The sequence below is a fragment of the Stegodyphus dumicola genome, chromosome 1, assembly GCF_044657685.1.
Source record: "Stegodyphus dumicola isolate Sdum_Otavi_A_Nest chromosome 1, ASM4465768v1".
NCBI lineage: Eukaryota > Metazoa > Arthropoda > Arachnida > Araneae > Eresidae > Stegodyphus > Stegodyphus dumicola.
Window position 1 is genome coordinate 168,404,823 of NC_140768.1, and position 19,919 is coordinate 168,424,741.

The following is a 19,919-nucleotide window of genomic DNA, read 5'->3' on the forward strand; positions in this document are numbered from 1 at the left end:
TTATTTTAAAAGTGTGCATCTATACTGGTAAAGTTTAGTATAAGAACTTTAAAACTTAAAAAGGATGGAGATAATATATAAAGTGGGTACATTAGGTAAGAGACAAATAGCGCTAATAGCTGCTATTTAGCATATCAAATGTTGTATGAACTTAAATCCATTTAGTGCGAATACAAGTTATTATTACTTGCGCAATTGCGGCAAAGTTAGTTAACAATAATTTATTTCCTAAACAGTATTGACGAATTGATTACATTATCTCCTAAGTTTAATTAAAGTAGAATTATTTTAAAAGTGTGCATCTATACTGGTAAAGTTTTTGTATAAAAACTTTAAAACTTAAAAAGGATGGACATAATATATAAAGTGGGTACATTAGGTAAGAGATAAATAGCGCTAATAACTGCTATTTAGCATATCAAATGTTGTATGAACTTAAATCCATTTAGTGCGAATACAAGTTATTATTACTTGCGCAATTGCTGCAAAGTTAGTTAATAATAATTTATTTCCTAAACAGTATTGATGAATTGATTATATTATCTCCTAAGTTTAATTAAAGTAGAATTATTTTAAAAGTGTGCATCTATACTGGTAAAGTTTTTGTATAAAAACTTTAAAACTTAAAAAGGATGGACATAATATATAAAGTGGGTACGTTAGGTAAGAGATAAATAGCGCTAATAGCTGCTATTTAGCATATCAAATGTTGTATGAACTTAAATCCATTTAGTGCGAATACAAGTTATTATTACTTGCGCAATTGCTGCAAAGTTAGTTAATAATAATTTATTTCCTAAACAGTATTGATGAATTGATTATATTATCTCCTAAGTTTAATTAAAGTAGAATTATTTTAAAAGTGTGCATCTATACTGGTAAAGTTTAGTATAAGAACTTTAAAACTTAAAAAGGATGGAGATAATATATAAAGTGGGTACATTAGGTAAGAGATAAATAGCGCTAATAGCTGCTATTTAGCATATCAAATGTTGTATGAACTTAAATCCATTTAGTGCGAATACAAGTTATTATTACTTGCGCAATTGCTGCAAAGTTAGTTAATAATAATTTATTTCCTAAACAGTATTGATGAATTGATTATATTATCTCCTAAGTTTAATTAAAGTAGAATTATTTTAAAAGTGTGCATCTATACTGGTAAAGTTTTTGTATAAAAACTTTAAAACTTAAAAAGGATGGACATAATATATAAAGTGGGTACGTTAGGTAAGAGATAAATAGCGCTAATAGCTGCTATTTAGCATATCAAATGTTGTATGAACTTAAATCCATTTAGTGCGAATACAAGTTATTATTACTTGCGCAATTGCTGCAAAGTTAGTTAATAATAATTTATTTCCTAAACAGTATTGATGAATTGATTATATTATCTCCTAAGTTTAATTAAAGTAGAATTATTTTAAAAGTGCGCATCTATACTGGTAAAGTTTTTGTATAAGAACTTTAAAACTTAAAAAGGATGGAGATAATATATAAAGTGGGTACATTAGGTAAGAGATATATAGCGGTAATAGCTGCTATTTAGCATATCAAATATTGTATGAACTTAAATCCATTTAGTGCGAATACAAGTTATTATTACTTGCGCAATTGCTGCAAAGTTAGTTAACAATAATTTATTTCCTAAACAGTATTGACGAATTGATTACATTATCTCCTAAGTTTAATTAAAGTAGAATTATTTTAAAAGTGTGCATCTATACTTGTAAAGTTTTTGTATAAGAACTTTAAAACTTAAAAAGGATGGACATAATATATAAAGTGGGTACATTAGGTAAGAGATAAATAGCGCTAATAGCTGCTATTTAGCATATCAAATGTTGTAAGAACTTAAATCCATTTAGTGCGAATACAAGTTATTATTACTTGCGCAATTGCTGCAAAATTAGTTAATAAGAATTTATTTCCTAAACAGTATTGATGAATTGATTATATTCCTCCTAAGTTTAATTAAAGTAGAATTATTTTAAAAGTGTGCATCTATACTGGTAAAGTTTAGTATAAGAACTTTAAAACTTAAAAAGGATGGAGATAATATATAAAGTGGGTACATTAGGTAAGAGATAAATAGCGCTAATAGCTGCTATTTAGCATATCAAATGTTGTATGAACTTAAATCCATTTAGTGCGAATACAAGTTATTATTACTTGCGCAATTGCTGCAAAGTTAGTTAATAATAATTTATTTCCTAAACAGTATTGATGAATTGATTATATTATCTCCTAAGTTTAATTAAAGTAGAATTATTTTAAAAGTGTGCATCTATACTGGTAAAGTTTAGTATAAGAACTTTAAAACTTAAAAAGGATGGAGATAATATATAAAGTGGGTACATTAGGTAAGAGATAAATAGCGCTAATAGCTGCTATTTAGCATATCAAATGTTGTATGAACTTAAATCCATTTAGTGCGAATACAAGTTATTATTACTTGCGCAATTGCTGCAAAGTTAGTTAATAATAATTTATTTCCTAAACAGTATTGATGAATTGATTATATTATCTCCTAAGTTTAATTAAAGTAGAATTATTTTAAAAGTGTGCATCTATACTGGTAAAGTTTTTGTATAAGAACTTTAAAACTTAAAAAGAATGGAGATAATATATAAAGTGGGTACATTAGGTAAGAGATAAATAGCGCTAATAGCTGCTATTTAGCATATCAAATGTTGTATGAACTTAAATCCATTATTGCGAATACAAGTTATTATTACTTGCGCAATTGCTGCAAAGTTAGTTAATAATAATTTATTTCCTAAACAGTATTGATGAATTGATTATATTATCTCCTAAGTTTAATTAAAGTAGAATTATTTTAAAAGTGTGCATCTATACTGGTAAAGTTTTTGTATAAGAACATTAAAACTTAAAAAGGATGGAGATAATATATAAAGTGGGTACAATAGGTAAGAGATAAATAGCGATAATAGCTGCTATTAAGCATATCAAATGTTGTATGAACTTAAATCCATTTAGTGCGAATACAAGTTATTATTACTTGCGCAATTGCTGCAAAGTTAGTTAATAATAATTTATTTCCTAAACAGTATTGATGAATTGATTATATTATCTCCTAAGTTTAATTAAAGTAGAATTATTTTAAAAATGTGCATCTATACTGGTAAAGTTTTTCTATAAGAACTTTAAAACTTAAAAAGGATGGAAATAATATATAAAGTGGGTACATTAGGTAAGAGATATATAGCGGTAATAGCTGCTATTTAGCATATCAAATGTTGTATGAACTTAAATCCACTTAGTGCGAATACAAGTTATTATTACTTGCGCAATTGCTGCAAAGTTAGTTAATAATAATTTATTTCCTAAACAGTATTGATGAATTGATTATATTATCTCCTAAGTTTAATTAAAGTAGAATTATTTTAAAAGTGTGCATCTATACTGGTAATGTTTTTGTATAAGAACATTAAAACTTAAAAAGGATGGACATAATATATAAAGTGGGTACATTAGGTAAGAGATAAATAGCGCTAATAGCTGCTATTTAGCATATCAAATGTTGTATGAACTTAAATCCATTTAGTGCGAATACAAGTTATTATTAGTTGCGCAATTGCTGCAAAGTTAGTTAATAATAATTTATTTCCTAAACAGTATTGATGAATTGATTATATTATCTCCTAAGTTTAATTAAAGTAGAATTATTTTAAAAGTGTGCATCTATACTGGTAAAGTTTAGTATAAGAACTTTAAAACTTAAAAAGGATGGAGATAATATATAAAGTGGGTACATTAGGTAAGAGATAAATAGCGCTAATAGCTGCTATTTAGCATATGAAATGTTGTATGAACTTAAATCCATTTAGTGCGAATACAAGTTATTATTACTTGCGGAATTGCTGCAAAGTTAGTTAATAATAATTTATTTCCTAAACAGTATTGATGAATTGATTATATTATCTCCTAAGTTTAATTAAAGTAGAATTATTTTAAAAGTGTGCATCTATACTGGTAAAGTTTTTGTATAAGAACTTTAAAACTTAAAAAGGATGGAGATAATATATAAAGTGGGTACGTTAGGTAAGAGATAAATAGCGCTAATAGCTGCTATTTAGCATATCAAATGTTGTATGAACTTAAATCCATTTAGTGCGAATACAAGTTATTATTACTTGCGCAATTGCTGCAAAGTTAGTTAATAATAATTTATTTCCTAAACAGTATTGATGAATTGATTATATTATCTCCTAAGTTTAATTAAAGTAGAATTATTTTAAAAATGTGCATCTATACTGGTAAAGTTTTTCTATAAGAACTTTAAAACTTAAAAAGGATGGAAATAATATATAAAGTGGGTACATTAGGTAAGAGATATATAGCGGTAATAGCTGCTATTTAGCATATCAAATGTTGTATGAACTTAAATCCATTTAGTGCGAATACAAGTTATTATTACTTGCGCAATTGCTGCAAAGTTAGTTAATAATAATTTATTTCCTAAACAGTATTGATGAATTGATTATATTATCTCCTAAGTTTAATTAAAGTAGAATTATTTTAAAAGTGCGCATCTATACTGGTAAAGTTTTTGTATAAGAACTTTAAAACTTAAAAAGGATGGAGATAATATATAAAGTGGGTACATTAGGTAAGAGATAAATAGCGCTAATAGCTGCTATTTAGCATATCAAATATTGTATGAACTTAAATCCATTTAGTGCGAATACAAGTTATTATTACTTGCGCAATTGCTGCAAAGTTAGTTAACAATAATTTATTTCCTAAACAGTATTGACGAATTGATTACATTATCTCCTAAGTTTAATTAAAGTAGAATTATTTTAAAAGTGTGCATCTATACTTGTAAAGTTTTTGTATAAGAACTTTAAAAAGGATGGACATAATATATAAAGTGGGTACATTAGGTAAGAGATAAATAGCGCTAATAGCTGCTATTTAGCACATCAAATGTTGTATGAACTTAAATCCATTTAGTGCGAATACAAGTTATTATTACTTGCGCAATTGCTGCAAAGTTAGTTAATAATAATTTATTTCCTAAACAGTATTGATGAATTTATTATATTATCTGCTAAGTTTAATTAAAGTAGAATTATTTTAAAAGTGTGCATCTATACTGGTAAAGTTTTTGTATAAAAACTTTAAAACTTAAAAAGGATGGACATAATATATAAAGTGGGTACGTTAGGTAAGAGATAAATAGCGCTAATAGCTGCTATTTAGCATATCAAATGTTGTATGAACTTAAATCCATTTAGTGCGAATACAAGTTATTATTACTTGCGCAATTGCTGCAAAGTTAGTTAATAATAATTTATTTCCTAAACAGTATTGATGAATTGATTATATTATCTCCTAAGTTTAATTAAAGTAGAATTATTTTAAAAGTGTGCATCTATACTGGTAAAGTTTTTGTATAAAAACTTTAAAACTTAAAAAGGATGGACATAATATATAAAGTGGGTACGTTAGGTAAGAGATAAATAGCGCTAATAGCTGCTATTTAGCATATCAAATGTTGCTTGAACTTAAATCCATTTAGTGCGAATACAAGTTATTATTACTTGCGCAATTGCTGCAAAGTTAGTTAATAATAATTATTTCCTAAACAATATTGATGAATTGATTATATTATCTCCTAAGTTTAATTAAAGTAGAATTATTTTAAAAGTGCGCATCTATACTGGTAAAGTTTTTGTATAAGATCTTTAAAACTTAAAAAGGATGGAGATAATATATAAAGTGGGTACATTAGGTAAGAGATATATAGCGGTAATAGCTGCTATTTAGCATATCAAATATTGTATGAACTTAAATCCATTTAGTGCGAATACAAGTTATTATTACTTGCGCAATTGCTGCAAAGTTAGTTAACAATAATTTATTTCCTAAACAGTATTGACGAATTGATTACATTATCTCCTAAGTTTAATTAAAGTAGAATTATTTTAAAAGTGTGCATCTATACTTGTAAAGTTTTTGTATAAGAAGTTTAAAACTTAAAAAGGATGGACATAATATATAAAGTGGGTACATTAGGTAAGAGATAAATAGCGCTAATAGCTGCTATTTAGCATATCAAATGTTGTATGAACTTAAATCCATTTAGTGCGAATACAAGTTATTATTACTTGCGCAATTGCTGCAAAGTTAGTTAATAAGAATTTATTTCCTAAACAGTATTGATGAATTGATTATATTATCTCCTAAGTTTAATTAAAGTAGAATTATTTTAAAAGTGTGCATCTATACTGGTAAAGTTTAGTATAAGAACTTTAAAACTTAAAAAGGATGGAGATAATATATAAAGTGGGTACATTAGGTAAGAGATAAATAGCGCTAATAGCTGCTATTTAGCATATCAAATGTTGTATGAACTTAAATCCATTTAGTGCGAATACAAGTTATTATTACTTGCGCAATTGCTGCAAAGTTAGTTAATAATAATTTATTTCCTAAACAGTATTGATGAATTGATTATATTATCTCCTAAGTTTAATTAAAGTAGAATTATTTTAAAAGTGTGCATCTATACTGGTAAAGTTTAGTATAAGAACTTTAAAACTTAAAAAGGATGGAGATAATATATAAAGTGGGTACATTAGGTAAGAGATAAATAGCGCTAATAGCTGCTATTTAGCATATCAAATGTTGTATGAACTTAAATCCATTTAGTGCGAATACAAGTTATTATTACTTGCGCAATTGCTGCAAAGTTAGTTAATAATAATTTATTTCCTAAACATTATTGATGAATTGATTATATTATCTCCTTAGTTTAATTAAAGTAGAATTATTTTAAAAGTGTGCATCTATACTGGTAAAGTTTTTGTATAAGAACTTTAAAACTTAAAAAGAATGGAGATAATATATAAAGTGGGTACATTACGTAAGAGATAAATAGCGCTAATCGCTGCTATTTGCCATATCAAATGTTGTATGAACTTAAATCCATTTAGTGCGAATACAAGTTATTATTACTTGCGCAATTGCTGCAAAGTTAGTTAATAATAATTTATTTCCTAAACAGTATTGATGAATTGATTATATTATCTCCTAAGTTTAATTAAAGTAGAATTATTTTAATAGTGTGCATCTATACTGGTAATGTTTTTGTATAAGAAATTTAAAACTTAAAAAGGATGGACATAATATATAAAGTGAGTACATTACGTAAGAGATAAATAGCGCTAATCGCTGCTATTTGCCATATCAAATGTTGTATGAACTTAAATCCATTTAGTGCGAATACAATTATTATTACTTGCGCAATTGCTGCAAAGTTAGTTAATAATAATTTATTTCCTAAACAGTATTGATGAATTGATTATATTATCTCCTAAGTTTAATTAAAGTAGAATTATTTTAAAAGTGTGCATCTATACTGGTAAAGTTTTTGTATAAAAACTTTAAAACTTAAAAAGGATGGACATAATATATAAAGTGGGTACGTTAGGTAAGAGATAAATAGCGCTAATAGCTGCTATTTAGCATATCAAATGTTGTTTGAACTTAAATCCATTTAGTGCGAATACAAGTTATTATTACTTGCGCAATTGCTGCAAAGTTAGTTAATAATAATTATTTCCTAAACAATATTGATGAATTGATTATATTATCTCCTAAGTTTAATTAAAGTAGAATTATTTTAAAAGTGCGCATCTATACTGGTAAAGTTTTTGTATAAGATCTTTAAAACTTAAAAAGGATGGAGATAATATATAAAGTGTGTACATTAGGTAAGAGATATATAGCGGTAATAGCTGCTATTTAGCATATCAAATGTTGTATGAACTTAAATCCATTTAGTGCGAATACAAGTTATTATTACTTGCGCAATTGCTGCAAAGTTAGTTAACAATAATTTATTTCCTAAACAGTATTGACGAATTGATTACATTATCTCCTAAGTTTAATTAAAGTAGAATTATTTTAAAAGTGTGCATCTATACTGGTAAAGTTTTTGTATAAAAACTTTAAAACTTAAAAAGGATGGACATAATATATAAAGTGGGTACATTAGGTAAGAGATAAATAGCGCTAATAGCTGCTATTTAGCATATCAAATGTTGTATGAACTTAAATCCATTTAGTGCGAATACAAGTTATTATTACTTGCGCAATTGCTGCAAAGTTAGTTAATAATAATTTATTTCCTAAACAGTATTGATGAATTGATTATATTATCTCCTAAGTTTAATTAAAGTAGAATTATTTTAAAAGTGTGCATCTATACTGGTAAAGTTTAGTATAAGAACTTTAAAACTTAAAAAGGATGGAGATAATATATAAAGTGGGTACATTAGGTAAGAGATAAATAGCGCTAATAGCTGCTATTTAGCATATGAAATGTTGTATGAACTTAAATCCATTTAGTGCGAATACAAGTTATTATTACTTGCGGAATTGCTGCAAAGTTAGTTAATAATAATTTATTTCCTAAACAGTATTGATGAATTGATTATATTATCTCCTAAGTTTAATTAAAGTAGAATTATTTTAAAAGTGTGCATCTATACTGGTAAAGTTTTTGTATAAGAACTTTAAAACTTAAAAAGGATGGAGATAATATATAAAGTGGGTACATTAGGTAAGAGATAAATAGCGCTAATAGCTGCTATTAAGCATATCAAATGTTGTATGAACTTAAATCCATTTAGTGCGAAAACAAGTTATTATTACTTGCGGAATTGCTGCAAAGTTAGTTAATAATAATTTATTTCCTAAACAGTATTGATGAATTGATTATATTATCTCCTAAGTTTAATTAAAGTAGAATTATTTTAAAAGTGTGCATCTATACTGGTAAAGTTTTTGTATAAGAACTTTAAAACTTAAAAAGGATGGAGATAATATATAAAGTGGGTACATTAGGTAAGAGATAAATAGCGCTAATAGCTGCTATTTAGCATATCAAATGTTGTATGAACTTAAATCCATTTAGTGCGAATACAAGTTATTATTACTTGCGCAATTGCTGCAAAGTTAGTTAATAATAATTTATTTCCTAAACAGTATTGATGAATTGATTATATTATCTCCTAAGTTTAATTAAAGTAGAATTATTTTAAAAGTGCGCATCTATACTGGTAAAGTTTTTCTATAAGAACTTTAAAACTTAAAAAGGATGGAGATAATATATAAAGTGGGTACATTAGGTAAGAGATATATAGCGATAATAGCTGCTATTTAGCATATCAAATATTGTATGAACTTAAATCCATTTAGTGCGAATACAAGTTATTATTACTTGCGCAATTGCTGCAAAGTTAGTTAACAATAATTTATTTCCTAAACAGTATTGACGAATTGATTACATTATCTCCTAAGTTTAATTAAAGTAGAATTATTTTAAAAGTGTGCATCTATACTTGTAAAGTTTTTGTATAAGAACTTTAAAAAGGATGGACATAATATATAAAGTGGGTACATTAGGTAAGAGATAAATAGCGCTACTAGCTGCTATTTAGCATATCAAATGTTGTATGAACTTAATTCCATTTAGTGCGAATACAAGTTATTATTACTTGCGCAATTGCTGCAAAGTTAGTTAATAATAATTTATTTCCTAAACAGTATTGATGAATTGATTATATTATCTACTAAGTTTAATTAAAGTAGAATTATTTTAAAAGTGTGCATCTATACTGGTAAAGTTTTTGTATAAAAACTTTAAAACTTAAAAAGGATGGACATAATATATAAAGTGGGTACGTTAGGTAAGAGATAAATAGCGCTAATAGCTGCTACTTAGCATATCAAATGTTGTATGAACTTAAATCCATTTAGTGCGAATACAAGTTATTATTACTTGCGCAATTGCTGCAAAGTTAGTTAATAATAATTTATTTCCTAAACAGTATTGATGAATTGATTATATTATCTCCTAAGTTTAATTAAAGTAGAATTATTTTAAAAGTGTGCATCTATACTGGTAAAGTTTTTGTATAAGAACTTTAAAACTTAAAAAGGATGGAGATAATATATAAAGTGGGTACATTAGGTAAGAGATAAATAGCGCTAATAGCTGCTATTTAGCATATCAAATGTTGTATGAACTTAAATCCATTTAGTGCGAATACAAGTTATTATTACTTGCGCAATTGCTGCAAAGTTAGTTAATAATAATTTATTTCCTAAACAGTATTGATGAATTGATTATATTATCTACTAAGTTTAATTAAAGTAGAATTATTTTAAAAGTGTGCATCTATACTGGTAAAGTTTAGTATAAGAACTTTAAAACTTAAAAAGGATGGAGATAATATATAAAGTGGGTACATTAGGTAAGAGATAAATAGCGCTAATAGCTGCTATTTAGCATATCAAATGTTGTATGAACTTAAATCCATTTAGTGCGAATACAAGTTATTATTACTTGCGCAATTGCTGCAAAGTTAGTTAATAATAATTTATTTCCTAAACAGTATTGATGAATTGATTATATTATCTCCTAAGTTTAATTAAAGTAGAATTATTTTAAAAGTGTGCATCTATACTGGTAAAGTTTTTGTATAAGAACTTTAAAACTTAAAAAGAATGGAGATAATATATAAAGTGGGTACATTAGGTAAGAGATAAATAGCGCTAATAGCTGCTATTTAGCATATCAAATGTTGTATGAACTTAAATCCATTATTGCGAATACAAGTTATTATTACTTGCGCAATTGCTGCAAAGTTAGTTAATAATAATTTATTTCCTAAACAGTATTGATGAATTGATTATATTATCTCCTAAGTTTAATTAAAGTAGAATTATTTTAAAAGTGTGCATCTATACTGGTAAAGTTTTTGTATAAGAACATTAAAACTTAAAAAGGATGGAGATAATATATAAAGTGGGTACAATAGGTAAGAGATAAATAGCGATAATAGCTGCTATTAAGCATATCAAATGTTGTATGAACTTAAATCCATTTAGTGCGAATACAAGTTATTATTACTTGCGCAATTGCTGCAAAGTTAGTTAATAATAATTTATTTCCTAAACAGTATTGATGAATTGATTATATTATCTCCTAAGTTTAATTAAAGTAGAATTATTTTAAAAGTGTGCATCTATACTGGTAATGTTTTTGTATAAGAACTTTAAAACTTAAAAAGGATGGACATAATATATAAAGTGGGTACATTAGGTAAGAGATAAATAGCGCTAATAGCTGCTATTTAGCATATCAAATGTTGTATGAACTTAAATCCATTTAGTGCGAATACAAGTTATTATTAGTTGCGCAATTGCTGCAAAGTTAGTTAATAATAATTTATTTCCTAAACAGTATTGATGAATTGATTATATTATCTCCTAAGTTTAATTAAAGTAGAATTATTTTAAAAGTGTGCATCTATACTGGTAAAGTTTAGTATAAGAACTTTAAAACTTAAAAAGGATGGAGATAATATATAAAGTGGGTACATTAGGTAAGAGATATATAGCGGTAATAGCTGCTATTTAGCATATCAAATGTTGTATGAACTTAAATCCACTTAGTGCGAATACAAGTTATTATTACTTGCGCAATTGCTGCAAAGTTAGTTAATAATAATTTATTTCCTAAACAGTATTGATGAATTGATTATATTATCTCCTAAGTTTAATTAAAGTAGAATTATTTTAAAAATGTGCATCTATACTGGTAAAGTTTTTCTATAAGAACTTTAAAACTTAAAAAGGATGGAAATAATATATAAAGTGGGTACATTAGGTAAGAGATATATAGCGGTAATAGCTGCTATTTAGCATATCAAATGTTGTATGAACTTAAATCCACTTAGTGCGAATACAAGTTATTATTACTTGCGCAATTGCTGCAAAGTTAGTTAATAATAATTTATTTCCTAAACAGTATTGATGAATTGATTATATTATCTCCTAAGTTTAATTAAAGTAGAATTATTTTAAAAGTGTGCATCTATACTGGTAATGTTTTTGTATAAGAACTTTAAAACTTAAAAAGGATGGACATAATATATAAAGTGGGTACATTAGGTAAGAGATATATAGCGGTAATAGCTGCTATTTAGCATATCAAATGTTGTATGAACTTAAATCCACTTAGTGCGAATACAAGTTATTATTACTTGCGCAATTGCTGCAAAGTTAGTTAATAATAATTTATTTCCTAAACAGTATTGATGAATTGATTATATTATCTCCTAAGTTTAATTAAAGTAGAATTATTTTAAAAGTGTGCATCTATACTGGTAATGTTTTTGTATAAGAACTTTAAAACTTAAAAAGGATGGACATAATATATAAAGTGGGTACATTAGGTAAGAGATATATAGCGGTAATAGCTGCTATTTAGCATATCAAATGTTGTATGAACTTAAATCCACTTAGTGCGAATACAAGTTATTATTACTTGCGCAATTGCTGCAAAGTTAGTTAATAATAATTTATTTCCTAAACAGTATTGATGAATTGATTATATTATCTCCTAAGTTTAATTAAAGTAGAATTATTTTAAAAGTGTGCATCTATACTGGTAATGTTTTTGTATAAGAACTTTAAAACTTAAAAAGGATGGACATAATATATAAAGTGGGTACATTAGGTAAGAGATAAATAGCGCTAATAGCTGCTATTTAGCATATCAAATGTTGTATGAACTTAAATCCATTTAGTGCGAATACAAGTTATTATTAGTTGCGCAATTGCTGCAAAGTTAGTTAATAATAATTTATTTCCTAAACAGTATTGATGAATTGATTATATTATCTCCTAAGTTTAATTAAAGTAGAATTATTTTAAAAGTGTGCATCTATACTGGTAAAGTTTAGTATAAGAACTTTAAAACTTAAAAAGGATGGAGATAATATATAAAGTGGGTACATTAGGTAAGAGATAAATAGCGCTAATAGCTGCTATTTAGCATATGAAATGTTGTATGAACTTAAATCCATTTAGTGCGAATACAAGTTATTATTACTTGCGGAATTGCTGCAAAGTTAGTTAATAATAATTTATTTCCTAAACAGTATTGATGAATTGATTATATTATCTCCTAAGTTTAATTAAAGTAGAATTATTTTAAAAGTGTGCATCTATACTGGTAAAGTTTTTGTATAAGAACTTTAAAACTTAAAAAGGATGGAGATAATATATAAAGTGGGTACGTTAGGTAAGAGATAAATAGCGCTAATAGCTGCTATTTAGCATATCAAATGTTGTATGAACTTAAATCCATTTAGTGCGAATACAAGTTATTATTACTTGCGCAATTGCTGCAAAGTTAGTTAATAATAATTTATTTCCTAAACAGTATTGATGAATTGATTATATTATCTCCTAAGTTTAATTAAAGTAGAATTATTTTAAAAATGTGCATCTATACTGGTAAAGTTTTTCTATAAGAACTTTAAAACTTAAAAAGGATGGAAATAATATATAAAGTGGGTACATTAGGTAAGAGATATATAGCGGTAATAGCTGCTATTTAGCATATCAAATGTTGTATGAACTTAAATCCATTTAGTGCGAATACAAGTTATTATTACTTGCGCAATTGCTGCAAAGTTAGTTAATAATAATTTATTTCCTAAACAGTATTGATGAATTGATTATATTATCTCCTAAGTTTAATTAAAGTAGAATTATTTTAAAAGTGCGCATCTATACTGGTAAAGTTTTTGTATAAGAAATTTAAAACTTAAAAAGGATGGAGATAATATATAAAGTGGGTACATTAGGTAAGAGATATATAGCGATAATAGCTGCTATTTAGCATATCAAATATTGTATGAACTTAAATCCATTTAGTGCGAATACAAGTTATTATTACTTGCGCAATTGCTGCAAAGTTAGTTAACAATAATTTATTTCCTAAACAGTATTGACGAATTGATTACATTATCTCCTAAGTTTAATTAAAGTAGAATTATTTTAAAAGTGTGCATCTATACTGGTAATGTTTTTGTATAAGAACTTTAAAACTTAAAAAGGATGGACATAATATATAAAGTGGGTACATTAGGTAAGAGATAAATAGCGCTAATAGCTGCTATTTAGCATATCAAATGTTGTATGAACTTAAATCCATTTAGTGCGAATACAAGTTATTATTAGTTGCGCAATTGCTGCAAAGTTAGTTAATAATAATTTATTTCCTAAACAGTATTGATGAATTGATTATATTATCTCCTAAGTTTAATTAAAGTAGAATTATTTTAAAAGTGTGCATCTATACTGGTAAAGTTTAGTATAAGAACTTTAAAACTTAAAAAGGATGGAGATAATATATAAAGTGGGTACATTAGGTAAGAGATATATAGCGGTAATAGCTGCTATTTAGCATATCAAATGTTGTATGAACTTAAATCCACTTAGTGCGAATACAAGTTATTATTACTTGCGCAATTGCTGCAAAGTTAGTTAATAATAATTTATTTCCTAAACAGTATTGATGAATTGATTATATTATCTCCTAAGTTTAATTAAAGTAGAATTATTTTAAAAATGTGCATCTATACTGGTAAAGTTTTTCTATAAGAACTTTAAAACTTAAAAAGGATGGAAATAATATATAAAGTGGGTACATTAGGTAAGAGATATATAGCGGTAATAGCTGCTATTTAGCATATCAAATGTTGTATGAACTTAAATCCACTTAGTGCGAATACAAGTTATTATTACTTGCGCAATTGCTGCAAAGTTAGTTAATAATAATTTATTTCCTAAACAGTATTGATGAATTGATTATATTATCTCCTAAGTTTAATTAAAGTAGAATTATTTTAAAAGTGTGCATCTATACTGGTAATGTTTTTGTATAAGAACTTTAAAACTTAAAAAGGATGGACATAATATATAAAGTGGGTACATTAGGTAAGAGATATATAGCGGTAATAGCTGCTATTTAGCATATCAAATGTTCTATGAACTTAAATCCACTTAGTGCGAATACAAGTTATTATTACTTGCGCAATTGCTGCAAAGTTAGTTAATAATAATTTATTTCCTAAACAGTATTGATGAATTGATTATATTATCTCCTAAGTTTAATTAAAGTAGAATTATTTTAAAAGTGTGCATCTATACTGGTAATGTTTTTGTATAAGAACTTTAAAACTTAAAAAGGATGGACATAATATATAAAGTGGGTACATTAGGTAAGAGATATATAGCGGTAATAGCTGCTATTTAGCATATCAAATGTTGTATGAACTTAAATCCACTTAGTGCGAATACAAGTTATTATTACTTGCGCAATTGCTGCAAAGTTAGTTAATAATAATTTATTTCCTAAACAGTATTGATGAATTGATTATATTATCTCCTAAGTTTAATTAAAGTAGAATTATTTTAAAAGTGTGCATCTATACTGGTAATGTTTTTGTATAAGAACTTTAAAACTTAAAAAGGATGGACATAATATATAAAGTGGGTACATTAGGTAAGAGATAAATAGCGCTAATAGCTGCTATTTAGCATATCAAATGTTGTATGAACTTAAATCCATTTAGTGCGAATACAAGTTATTATTAGTTGCGCAATTGCTGCAAAGTTAGTTAATAATAATTTATTTCCTAAACAGTATTGATGAATTGATTATATTATCTCCTAAGTTTAATTAAAGTAGAATTATTTTAAAAGTGTGCATCTATACTGGTAAAGTTTAGTATAAGAACTTTAAAACTTAAAAAGGATGGAGATAATATATAAAGTGGGTACATTAGGTAAGAGATAAATAGCGCTAATAGCTGCTATTTAGCATATGAAATGTTGTATGAACTTAAATCCATTTAGTGCGAATACAAGTTATTATTACTTGCGGAATTGCTGCAAAGTTAGTTAATAATAATTTATTTCCTAAACAGTATTGATGAATTGATTATATTATCTCCTAAGTTTAATTAAAGTAGAATTATTTTAAAAGTGTGCATCTATACTGGTAAAGTTTTTGTATAAGAACTTTAAAACTTAAAAAGGATGGAGATAATATATAAAGTGGGTACGTTAGGTAAGAGATAAATAGCGCTAATAGCTGCTATTTAGCATATCAAATGTTGTATGAACTTAAATCCATTTAGTGCGAATACAAGTTATTATTACTTGCGCAATTGCTGCAAAGTTAGTTAATAATAATTTATTTCCTAAACAGTATTGATGAATTGATTATATTATCTCCTAAGTTTAATTAAAGTAGAATTATTTTAAAAATGTGCATCTATACTGGTAAAGTTTTTCTATAAGAACTTTAAAACTTAAAAAGGATGGAAATAATATATAAAGTGGGTACATTAGGTAAGAGATATATAGCGGTAATAGCTGCTATTTAGCATATCAAATGTTGTATGAACTTAAATCCATTTAGTGCGAATACAAGTTATTATTACTTGCGCAATTGCTGCAAAGTTAGTTAATAATAATTTATTTCCTAAACAGTATTGATGAATTGATTATATTATCTCCTAAGTTTAATTAAAGTAGAATTATTTTAAAAGTGCGCATCTATACTGGTAAAGTTTTTGTATAAGAACTTTAAAACTTAAAAAGGATGGAGATAATATATAAAGTGGGTACATTAGGTAAGAGATATATAGCGATAATAGCTGCTATTTAGCATATCAAATATTGTATGAACTTAAATCCATTTAGTGCGAATACAAGTTATTATTACTTGCGCAATTGCTGCAAAGTTAGTTAACAATAATTTATTTCCTAAACAGTATTGACGAATTGATTACATTATCTCCTAAGTTTAATTAAAGTAGAATTATTTTAAAAGTGTGCATCTATACTTGTAAAGTTTTTGTATAAGAACTTTAAAAAGGATGGACATAATATATAAAGTGGGTACATTAGGTAAGAGATAAATAGCGCTAATAGCTGCTATTTAGCATATCAAATGTTGTATGAACTTAAATCCATTTAGTGCGAATACAAGTTATTATTACTTGCGCAATTGCTGCAAAGTTAGTTAATAATAATTTATTTCCTAAACAGTATTGATGAATTTATTATATTATCTGCTAAGTTTAATTAAAGTAGAATTATTTTAAAAGTGTGCATCTATACTGGTAAAGTTTTTGTATAAAAACTTTAAAACTTAAAAAGGATGGACATAATATATAAAGTGGGTACGTTAGGTAAGAGATAAATAGCGCTAATAGCTGCTATTTAGCATATCAAATGTTGTATGAACTTAAATCCATTTAGTGCGAATACAAGTTATTATTACTTGCGCAATTGCTGCAAAGTTAGTTAATAATAATTTATTTCCTAAACAGTATTGATGAATTGATTATATTATCTCCTAAGTTTAATTAAAGTAGAATTATTTTAAAAGTGTGCATCTATACTGGTAAAGTTTTTGTATAAAAACTTTAAAACTTAAAAAGGATCGACATAATATATAAAGTGGGTACGTTAGGTAAGAGATAAATAGCGCTAATAGCTGCTATTTAGCATATCAAATGTTGTTTGAACTTAAATCCATTTAGTGCGAATACAAGTTATTATTACTTGCGCAATTGCTGCAAAGTTAGTTAATAATAATTATTTCCTAAACAATATTGATGAATTGATTATATTATCTCCTAAGTTTAATTAAAGTAGAATTATTTTAAAAGTGCGCATCTATACTGGTAAAGTTTTTGTATAAGATCTTTAAAACTTAAAAAGGATGGAGATAATATATAAAGTGGGTACATTAGGTAAGAGATATATAGCGGTAATAGCTGCTATTTAGCATATCAAATATTGTATGAACTTAAATCCATTTAGTGCGAATACAAGTTATTATTACTTGCGCAATTGCTGCAAAGTTAGTTAACAATAATTTATTTCCTAAACAGTATTGACGAATTGATTACATTATCTCCTAAGTTTAATTAAAGTAGAATTATTTTAAAAGTGTGCATCTATACTTGTAAAGTTTTTGTATAAGAAGTTTAAAACTTAAAAAGGATGGACATAATATATAAAGTGGGTACATTAGGTAAGAGATAAATAGCGCTAATAGCTGCTATTTAGCATATCAAATGTTGTATGAACTTAAATCCATTTAGTGCGAATACAAGTTATTATTACTTGCGCAATTGCTGCAAAGTTAGTTAATAATAATTTATTTCCTAAACAGTATTGATGAATTGATTATATTATCTCCTAAGTTTAATTAAAGTAGAATTATTTTAAAAGTGTGCATCTATACTGGTAAAGTTTTTGTATAAGAACTTTAAAACTTAAAAAGAATGGAGATAATATATAAAGTGGGTACATTAGGTAAGAGATAAATAGCGCTAATAGCTGCTATTTAGCATATCAAATGTTGTATGAACTTAAATCCATTATTGCGAATACAAGTTATTATTACTTGCGCAATTGCTGCAAAGTTAGTTAATAATAATTTATTTCCTAAACAGTATTGATGAATTGATTATATTATCTCCTAAGTTTAATTAAAGTAGAATTATTTTAAAAGTGTGCATCTATACTGGTAAAGTTTTTGTATAAGAACATTAAAACTTAAAAAGGATGGAGATAATATATAAAGTGGGTACAATAGGTAAGAGATAAATAGCGATAATAGCTGCTATTAAGCATATCAAATGTTGTATGAACTTAAATCCATTTAGTGCGAATACAAGTTATTATTACTTGCGCAATTGCTGCAAAGTTAGTTAATAATAATTTATTTCCTAAACAGTATTGATGAATTGATTATATTATCTCCTAAGTTTAATTAAAGTAGAATTATTTTAAAAATGTGCATCTATACTGGTAAAGTTTTTCTATAAGAACTTTAAAACTTAAAAAGGATGGAAATAATATATAAAGTGGGTACATTAGGTAAGAGATATATAGCGGTAATAGCTGCTATTTAGCATATCAAATGTTGTATGAACTTAAATCCACTTAGTGCGAATACAAGTTATTATTACTTGCGCAATTGCTGCAAAGTTAGTTAATAATAATTTATTTCCTAAACAGTATTGATGAATTGATTATATTATCTCCTAAGTTTAATTAAAGTAGAATTATTTTAAAAGTGTGCATCTATACTGGTAATGTTTTTGTATAAGAACTTTAAAACTTAAAAAGGATGGACATAATATATAAAGTGGGTACATTAGGTAAGAGATAAATAGCGCTAATAGCTGCTATTTAGCATATCAAATGTTGTATGAACTTAAATCCATTTAGTGCGAATACAAGTTATTATTAGTTGCGCAATTGCTGCAAAGTTAGTTAATAATAATTTATTTCCTAAACAGTATTGATGAATTGATTATATTATCTCCTAAGTTTAATTAAAGTAGAATTATTTTAAAAGTGTGCATCTATACTGGTAAAGTTTAGTATAAGAACTTTAAAACTTAAAAAGGATGGAGATAATATATAAAGTGGGTACATTAGGTAAGAGATATATAGCGGTAATAGCTGCTATTTAGCATATCAAATGTTGTATGAACTTAAATCCACTTAGTGCGAATACAAGTTATTATTACTTGCGCAATTGCTGCAAAGTTAGTTAATAATAATTTATTTCCTAAACAGTATTGATGAATTGATTATATTATCTCCTAAGTTTAATTAAAGTAGAATTATTTTAAAAATGTGCATCTATACTGGTAAAGTTTTTCTATAAGAACTTTAAAACTTAAAAAGGATGGAAATAATATATAAAGTGGGTACATTAGGTAAGAGATATATAGCGGTAATAGCTGCTATTTAGCATATCAAATGTTGTATGAACTTAAATCCACTTAGTGCGAATACAAGTTATTATTACTTGCGCAATTGCTGCAAAGTTAGTTAATAATAATTTATTTCCTAAACAGTATTGATGAATTGATTATATTATCTCCTAAGTTTAATTAAAGTAGAATTATTTTAAAAGTGTGCATCTATACTGGTAATGTTTTTGTATAAGAACTTTAAAACTTAAAAAGGATGGACATAATATATAA